Consider the following 10,000-nt stretch of genomic DNA (forward strand, 5'->3'; position numbering starts at 1 on the left):
TTCCACATTCATCAGCTCTTCAAAGTACTGTTTCCCTCTTCCCATCACTCTTCTAAGATGTGTCAATACATTTCCCTCTCCGTCCTTAATCACCCGGACCTGTTGTACATCCTTTCCATCTTTATCTCTCTGTTTCGCCAACCTATATAGATCGTTCTCACCCTCCTTACTATCCAACTGAGCATACAAGTCATCATACGCCCTTTGTTTTGCCTTCGCTACCGCCATCTTTACCTTTCGCCGCATCTCCCTGAACTGCTTTCTGTTCTCTTCAGTCCTCTCAGTATCCCACTTCTTCTTCGCTAACCGCTTTCTCCGTATATACTCCTGCACTTCCTCATTCCACCACCAAGTCTCCTTATCAACTTTCCTTCCAGATGACAAACCGAGTACTCTTCTACCTGTCTCCCTGATAACACTAGCTGTTGTTGTCCAATCATCTGGCAGCTCACCCTGACCACCCAGACCCTTTCTCAACTCCTCCCTGAAAACCGTGCAACGCTCCTCCCTTTTCAGCTTCCACCACTTTGTCCTCTGCTCTGCCTTTGTCCTCGTCATCTACCTTGTCACCAGAGTCGTCGCACAAACCGCCATCCTATGCTGTCTGGCTACACGCCCACCTACAACTACTTTGCAGTCACCGATCTCTTTCAGGTTACCTCGTCTATACAAGATGTAGTCTACCTGCGTGCTCCTACCTCCGCTCTTATAAGTTACCCTATGTTCCTGTTTTTTCTGGAAAAAGGTATTCACTACACCCATTTCCATCCCTTTTGCAAAATCTACCACCATCTGTCCCTCTGCATTCCTATCCTGGATACCATATCTGCCCATCACTTCTTCATCCCCTCTATTGCCTTCACCAACATGTCCATTGAAGTCTGCACCAATTACCACTCTCTCATTTCTGGGAATATTCTGCATCACTTCATCCAACTCATTCCAGAACTTCTCCTTCTCTTCAGGTTCACATCCCACCTGTGGCGCATAGCCACTAACAACACTGAGCATCACACCTTCAATTTCCAATTTCAGACTCATAAGTCTATCTGACATTCTTTTCACCTCTAGGACGTTCCTTACAAACTCCTCCTTCAAGATGACTCCTACTCCATTTCTCTTCTTGTCAGCACCATAATAGTATAACTTAAAGCCTGCTCCTAAGCTTCTAGCCTTACTACCCTTCCACCTGGTCTCCTGGACACACAGTATATCCAGCTTCCTTCTCTGCATCGTGTCCATCAACTCTCTACCTTTTCCTGTCATAGTCCCAATATTCAAAGTCCCTACTCTCAGTCCCAGGCTCTTTCCTTTCCTCCTCTCTCTCTGCTTCCGAACACGCACTCCTCCTCTTCTTCTTCTTCTTGTTCTTCGACCCACAGTAGCCCAATTTCCATTAGTACCCTGTAGGTCATCAGTACCAATGGCGGTCGTTGTTAACCCGGTCCGCGACCCATCCGGTATGGTATAGTTATGGTTGACTCGCATGTTTGGTTTTGGCAAACGTTTTACGCCGGATGCCCCTCCTGACGCAACCCTCTGCATTTATCCGGGCTTGGGACCGGCAAAGGGAGACACTGCTCCGTGCCCCCCCCCCCCCAAAGGCAGGCTTGGAGAGACACGGGCCAGTGCCGCCCTGAGGCTGCATTACCCTCTCTTTCTTACATTTATTATAAAAATATGCTTATCTTCCTTTTAGCTCATCACACATGTCTTTATGATTTTCAGTCCATGCCTCAGCCGGCCTGAAGCTCCACTGATGCGCATGTGCGGATGCCTCTATCTAGCGGACATAAAATAAAGACAATCATTCAAATGTGAATGAGTCGGCGTGATGCTCCGGGATGTGTGGAGCTCAGGGAGCTCCACGAGTGAGGGAGTTAAGTTAGGGCGGGGGTGCAAGTAGGCTCTAGGATTCCCCGAGTCGGGGCGAGCGATGGGTTTAGAGGCGTATCGCATTGAAGATAATGGCCGCATATCCTTCTTGGACTTTTCTAAAGCCTTTGACTCGGTCGAACATCCATTTATCATAGCAACGCTCGAACATTTTGGATTTGGTTAAATATTCAGGAATGTGATCCGTGGGCTCTATGAGAATATTCATAGCTGTGTCACCCTGCCAAGCGGCACCACTCCGAGCTTCCATGTTGATGTGGGAATCCCCCAAGGTTGCCCCATCTCACCCTATTTATTTATAATTGCTACCGAAATGCTAGCCGTTTATGTTGAAAAGAGCAACGATATCCAAAAGTTAGACGTGCTGGGGACTGAAATTGTTATTAGCCTGCTGGCAGATGACACAACCTTAGTTTTGAAAAATGAACATCAAGTCCCAATAAGTGCCGAAAACAACCAAAACATTCTCCAAGGCTTCAGGATTGTCATTAAACTTAAAGAAATGCAAACTTCTTGCGCTGCATGACTCGCCACTAAAGGAAATCAGCGATGTTTCCATGAAATCAGAAATAAAATACTTGAGCATTTTCCTATCCAAGGACCAAACGTTAAATCAATCCAGGAACATTGAATCTAAACTGCTTAGAGTCAGATACATGGCTTTCAATGACACCCATTTGCTTTCGATCTCAGTGTCTGCCACCGTACGGAAAAAGCGGGGGGTGGGGGGGCATAAGCGCATTCGTGACTATCACTCCAGGGAATCTCAATTGTGGACAGAAAGCGCGGCAACTCCTTTATTAGGAAATGTTTCACAGGAAACTTATTCCCTGGACGTCAAAAAAAAAAAAAAGGATATTTTAAATAAATTTGATGAGGAATCGATTGCCACGCTGCGAACTATGTATCTGACTCAACCCATACCCCCAAGGCAAAAGAGACCCACTTCAAAATTATGACTGACATCTACCCATCTAAGGAATTATCGAGGGTACGCTTTAATTTTGAAGATAATATTTGTACATTTTGTGAAGACAACATTGAAACCACTGACCATATATTTTTTCTCCTTCTCATTCCATCGTCACCAGTTTCCTTCTCAAAAGATGATATAACATTCTGTTTACTTATAAGCAACATAACAGATGAACTCTGTGTCAATGTTCTTTTAGGCCTGGCCAAGTTCTTCATTCACAAGAACAGAATGCAAAAATGCTCCCCAAATTTTAATGTCTTCATAAACGATTTTGAAATATAAAAAAAAAAAAAAAAATCCTTAAAACTTATGGAAAAATCCGAAAACAAAAAAAATATAGTTACCCATGTCCGAGGTTCCTTTTTTTTTTGGTAAAAAAAAAAAAAAAAAAAAAAAAAAAACAACTTGATTACATGTTACATTCCCCTTGCAATTTTTTTTTTTTTTTTCGTTTTAATTTCTTATTTGTCTATCTATTGATTTAATTACTTCCTTTTAATTTCTTTTTTTGTCTCGCACTGTAAATTTCTCACAAACCTGTAACACTATTAACTTCTCATTACATACAGAACAAATGTCCTGATGTCCGTTGCTTCCTCATCCCTGGTTGTTTCATTGACATTCAGTTCTACCTTGCTATGTTTATTTGTACATTTGTATATTTGGGTGTACTATTTATGTTCAATTAAAAACAGTTTGATGTCTGAGATTCCTTGTGAACCGCCAACTTAATTACATGTTATATTCCCCTCACAATTTTTTTTTTTTCGTTTTTAATTTTATTTTTCTATCTATTTATTTAATTATATCCTTCTAATTTTCTTTTTTTGTCTAGCATTAAAAATTTCTCGCAAACCGTTAACACTATTAACTTCTGATTACTTACACCACGAATGCGCTTATGCCCCCCCACCCATCCCGCTTTTTCCGTACGGAGGCAGACACTGAGATCGAAAGCAAATGGGTGTCATTGAAATGCAGTAACAGGGTGATAACAGCCGTGTTCGAAGTGTGTAGGGGCTTATAGGAGAGCAGAAGCACGTCACGCAATTCACCTGAGTTCGGAGGATCGGGAGTACCAGGGCCCATAGCGGAGAAGCGGAAGAGCGGAGTTATGTGTCTCTTCTCAAAGGCGGGGAAGCTGGGGGGCAGCAGGACCCCTTAGACCGGCTAAGGTGAGCCTACTCCGGACAGAGATCACCCGGAGTTATGACTGGAGCTCCCGGACCTCTGGGCACACACATATGTGAATGACTGGATGAGCTAATGTTGGTTTGGTTGTGGATACGTTTCGGCCAATGCTATCAGCACAGCGATGATGAGTTCAGGTGTGTCTGTGTGTGTTTGTGTGTTTGTGTGTGTGTGTGTGTGTGTGTGTGTGTGTGTGCGTGTGTTTGTGTGTGTGTGAGAGTTTGTTTTTGTGGGTTGGGGGGGGTTCCCGCGGACACGGAGTACCAGGGCCTGGAGCGGATGAGGTGAGGAGCGGAGGAGAGCAGAAGCCCGGACCGTGATTCGCTTGTGTCCAGCGGTTCGGGAGTTCCAGGGCCCGAAACGGAGGAGCGGAGGAGCGGAGGAGCGGAGGAGCGGAGGAGCGGAGGAGCGGAGGAGCGGAGGAGCGGAGGACAGCAAAACCCCTTTCTGCAATTCGCCTGAGTCCGGCGGATCGGTAGTACCTGGTTCCGCAGCGGATGAGCGGAGGAGTGGAGGAGATGTTTCTCTTCTCAGAGGCGGCGAGGGGGGGGGGGCAGGACCCCTTACCCTTATCCCCCCCGGACGTTTGAGTGGAGCTCCCGGACCTCCGGGCACGCACATGCGAATGACTGGATCACAGGGAGTGCCAGGGCCTGGAGCGGATGAGCAGAGGAGAGGCGGAGGGCAGAAGCCCGGCCCTGTTCAAGAGTTCCAGGGTCCAAAGCGGGGGAGCGAAGAAGCGGAGGAGGGGAGGAGAGCAGAAGAGCAAAAAACTGGCCCGGAATTCACCGAAGTCCCGCGGATCGGGAGTTCCAGGGCCCGGAGCGGAAGAGCGGAGGAGCGGAGGAGAGGAGGAGCGGAGCAAAGCTAAGCCCGTCTTAACAACAAGGAAATTACAGATGAGGCTATAATTTCTAATGAAAACTTTAAATTCTATAGCCACGTATACACTTCGACATTGTCAAAAAGCGATTGTGACTCCTTTCCATTAAATATTCCTCAATATATCCCAAAAATAAACAACAAACAATATATGATTGTTTATATATGTTTATATATAAACAACAAAAAATATACAGTTTGATGTCTGAGATTCCTTGTGAATCGCCAACTTAATTACATGTCGTATTCCCCTTGCATTTTTTTTTTTTGGTTTTAATTTCATTTGTCTATCTATTTATCTAATTATTTCCTTTTAATTTCGTTTTTTGTCTAGCACTGTAAATTTCTCACAAACCTGTAACACTATTAACTTCTCATTACATACAGAACAAATGTCCTCATGTCCGTTGCTTCCTCATGCCTGGTTGTTTCATTGACATTCAGTTCTACCTTGCTATGTTTATTTGTACATTTGTATATTTGGGTGTACTATTTATGTTCAATTAAAAACAGTTTGATGTCTGAGATTCCCTGTGAACCGCCAACTTAATTACATGTTATATTCCCCTCACAATTTTTTTTTTTTCGTTTTTAATTTTATTTTTCTATCTATTTATTTAATTATATCCTTTTAATTTTTTTTTTTTGTCTAGCATTAAAAATTTCTCGCAAACCGTTAACACTATTAACTTCTGATTACTTACAGCACGAATGCGCTTATGCCCCCCCCACCCCCCACCCCCCGCTTTTCCGTACGGTGGCAGACACTGAGATCGAAAGCAAATGGGTGTCATTGAAATGCAGTAACAGGGTGATAACAGCCGTGTTCGAAATGTGTAGGGGCTTATAGGAGAGCAGAAGCACGTCACGCAATTCACCTGAGTTCGGAGGATCGGGAGTACCAGGGCCCATAGCGGAGAAGCGGAAGAGCGGAGTTATGTGTCTCTTCTCAAAGGCCGGGAAGCTGGGGGGCAGCAGGACCCCTTAGAGCGGCTAATGTGAGCCTTCTCCGGACATAGATCACCCGGACTTATGACTGGAGCTCCCGGACCTCTGGGCACACACATATGTGAATGAGTGGATGAGCTAATGTTGGTTTGGTTGTGGAAACGTTTCGGCCAATGCTATTAGCACAGCTATGATGAGTTCAGGTGTGTCTCTGTGTGTTTGTGTGTTTGTGTGTGTGTATGCGTGTGTATGTGTGTGTGTGTGTGTGTGTGTGTGTGTGTGTGTGCGTGTGTTTGTGTGTGTGTGAGAGTTTGTTTTTGTGGGTTGGGGGGGGTTCCCGCGGACACGGAGTACCAGGGCCTGGAGCGGATGAGGTGAGGAGCGGAGGAGAGCAGAAGCCCGGACCGTGATTCGCTTGTGTCCAGCGGTTCGGGAGTTCCAGGGCCCGAAACGGAGGAGCGGAGGAGCGGAGGACGGCAAAACCCCTTTCTGCAATTCGCCTGAGTCCGGCGGATCGGTAATACCTGGTTCCGCAGCGGAGGAGCGGAGGAGTGGAGGAGATGTTTCTCTTCTCAGAGGCGGCGAGGGGTGGGGACAGGACCCCTTACCCTTACCCCCCCCGGACGTTTGAGTGGAGCTCCCGGACCTCCGGGCACGCACATGCGAATGACTGGATCACAGGGAGTGCCAGGGCCTGGAGCGGATGAGCAGAGGAGAGGCGGAGGGCAGAAGCCCGGCCCTGTTCAAGAGTTCCAGGGTCCAAAGCGGGGGAGCGAAGAAGCGGAGGAGGGGAGGAGAGCAGAAGAGCAAAAAACTGGCCCGGCATTCACCGAAGTCCCGCGGATCGGGAGTTCCAGGGCCCGGAGCGGAAGAGCGGAGGAGCGGAGGAGAGGAGGAGCGGAGCAAAGCGGAAGCCCGTCTTAACAACAAGGAAATTACAGATGAGGCTATAATTTCTAATGAAAACTTTAAATTCTATAGCCACGTATACACTTCGACATTGTCAAAAAGCGATTGTGACTCCTTTCCATTAAATATTCCTCAATATATCCCAAAAATAAACAACAAACAATATATGTTTGTTTATATATGTTTATATATAAACAACAAAAAATATACAGTTTGATGTCTGAGATTCCTTGTGAATCGCCAACTTAATTACATGTCGTATTCCCCTTGCATTTTTTTTTTTTGGTTTTAATTTCATTTGTCTATCTATTTATCTAATTATTTCCTTTTAATTTCGTTTTTTGTCTAGCACTGTAAATTTCTCACAAACCTGTAACACTATTAACTTCTCATTACATACAGAACAAATGTCCTCATGTCCGTTGCTTCCTCATGCCTGGTTGTTTCATTGACATTCAGTTCTAACTTGCTATGTTTATTTGTACATTTGTATATTTGGGTGTACTATTTATGTTCAATTAAAAACAGTTTGATGTCTGAGATTCCCTGTGAACCGCCAACTTAATTACATGTTATATTCCCCTCACAATTTTTTTTTTTTCGTTTTTAATTTTATTTTTCTATCTATTTATTTAATTATATCCTTTTAATTTTCTTTTTTTGTCTAGCATTAAAAATTTCTCGCAAACCGTTAACACTATTAACTTCTGATTACTTACAGCACGAATGCGCTTATGCCCCCCCACCCCCCACCCCCCCGCTTTTCCGTACGGTGGCAGACACTGAGATCGAAAGCAAATGGGTGTCATTGAAATGCAGTAACAGGGTGATAACAGCCGTGTTCGAAGTGTGTAGGGGCTTATAGGAGAGCAGAAGCACGTCACGCAATTCACCTGAGTTCGGAGGATCGGGAGTACCAGGGCCCATAGCGGAGAAGCGGAAGAGCGGAGTTATGTGTCTCTTCTCAAAGGCCGGGAAGCTGGGGGGCAGCAGGACCCCTTAGAGCGGCTAATGTGAGCCTTCTCCGGACATAGATCACCCGGACTTATGACTGGAGCTCCCGGACCTCCGGGCACACACATATGTGAATGAGTGGATGAGCTAATGTTGGTTTGGTTGTGGAAACGTTTCGGCCAATGCTATTAGCACAGCTATGATGAGTTCAGGTGTGTCTGTGTGTGTTTGTGTGTTTGTGTGTGTGTATGCGTGTGTATGTGTGTGTGTGTGTGTGTGTGTGTGTGTGCGTGTGTTTGTGTGTGTGTGAGAGTTTGTTTTTGTGGGTTGGGGGGGGTTCCCGCGGACACGGAGTACCAGGGCCTGGAGCGGATGAGGTGAGGAGCGGAGGAGAGCAGAAGCCCGGACCGTGATTCGCTTGTGTCCAGCGGTTCGGGAGTTCCAGGGCCCGAAACGGAGGAGCGGAGGAGCGGAGGACGGCAAAACCCCTTTCTGCAATTCGCCTGAGTCCGGCGGATCGGTAATACCTGGTTCCGCAGCGGAGGAGCGGAGGAGTGGAGGAGATGTTTCTCTTCTCAGAGGCGGCGAGGGGGGGGGACAGGACCCCTTACCCTTACCCCCCCCGGACGTTTGAGTGGAGCTCCCGGACCTCCGGGCACGCACATGCGAATGACTGGATCACAGGGAGTGCCAGGGCCTGGAGCGGATGAGCAGAGGAGAGGCGGAGGGCAGAAGCCCGGCCCTGTTCAAGAGTTCCAGGGTCCAAAGCGGGGGAGCGAAGAAGCGGAGGAGGGGAGGAGAGCAGAAGAGCAAAAAACTGGCCCGGAATTCACCGAAGTCCCGCGGATCGGGAGTTCCAGGGCCCGGAGCGGAAGAGCGGAGGAGAGGAGGAGCGGAGCAAAGCGGAAGCCCGTCTTAACAACAAGGAAATTACAGATGAGGCTATCATTTCCAATGAAAACTTTAAATTCTATAGCCACCTATACACTTCGACATTGTCAAAAAGCGATTGTGACTCCTTTCCATTAAATATTCCTCAATATATCCCAAAAATAAACAACAAACAATATATGTTTGTTTATATATGTTTATATATAAACAACAAAAAATATACAGTTTGATGTCTGAGATTCCTTGTGAATCGCCAACTTAATTACATGTTGTATTCCCCTTGCATTTTTTTTTTTCGGTTTTAATTTCATTGGTCTATCTATTTATTTAATTATTTCCTTTTAATTTCTTTTTTTGTCTAGCAATGTAAATTTCTCACAAACCGTTAACACTATTAACTTCTGAATACATACAGAACGAATGTCCTTATGTCCTTTTCTTCTTCATGCCTGGTTGTTTCATTGACATTCAGTTCTACCTTGCCATGTTTATTTGTACATTTGCGTGTACTATTTATGTTCAATTAAAAAAAAAAAAAAAAAAAGAATGAGAGGCTGAGAAAATCTCCATGTCTCTCTCTCTCCCCCCCTTAATGCCCCCCCGCTTTTTCCGTACGTTGGCAGACAATGAGATCAAAAGCAAATGGGTGTCATCGTAATGCAGTAACAGGGTGATAAAGGCCATGTTAGAAGTGTGTATGGGCTTATTTTACAGGCTTTCCCCTGGTACTCCATGGATTACCAGGGGCGTTTCTGCCGTGAAGCTGAAAGGAGCTGTTTCGGTGTTCCTGTTTATAAATCCACTCAGCAATGAGGTGAAAAGCACATCGGTATCGATATAATTCGGTAACAGGGCGATAACATCCATGTATTCCGCTCTGGGCCCTGGTACTCCTCGGGGGGGTGAACGCCGGGCCGAACTAGTCCTGGTACTCCATGGAGTACCAGAGGCCCGCCGCAGTGAGAGTAAATGGAGCAATTTGGGTGTTCAATTGTAAAAAGCGGCCTAAAATCCGTGTGGAAAGCAAACGAGTGTTGTTTTAAGACAGTGTGAGGGTGACAGCAATCTCTCCAAGAAGCTTTCTTGGGTTATTTCTGAGGTTTCTCAATGCACTCCTAATGGGAGAGAAGGTAAAGCCCATAAAGCCCACGGGCTTTTCCTTTGTCCGCGCTGCAAGGGACTTTACTCGTTTTTTCGAGGGGACATCCCGCGGGATAGTGTTGGAGTGGCCGTCTAGGAGGAGGGTTTTATTTTCTCCCCTGACGCGTGGTGGTTGATTGTCTCCGAGTCGAGTCGGCACACGTGACCCGCCGTAGGAGGGCCCCCGCCGGCCGGCCTCGCGGCGGCGTTCGG

The sequence above is a fragment of the Fistularia commersonii genome, unplaced genomic scaffold (assembly GCF_037954325.1).
Source record: "Fistularia commersonii isolate RoL2024-O1a breed Wild unplaced genomic scaffold, RoL_Fcom_v1.0 HiC_scaffold_44, whole genome shotgun sequence".
NCBI lineage: Eukaryota > Metazoa > Chordata > Actinopteri > Syngnathiformes > Fistulariidae > Fistularia > Fistularia commersonii.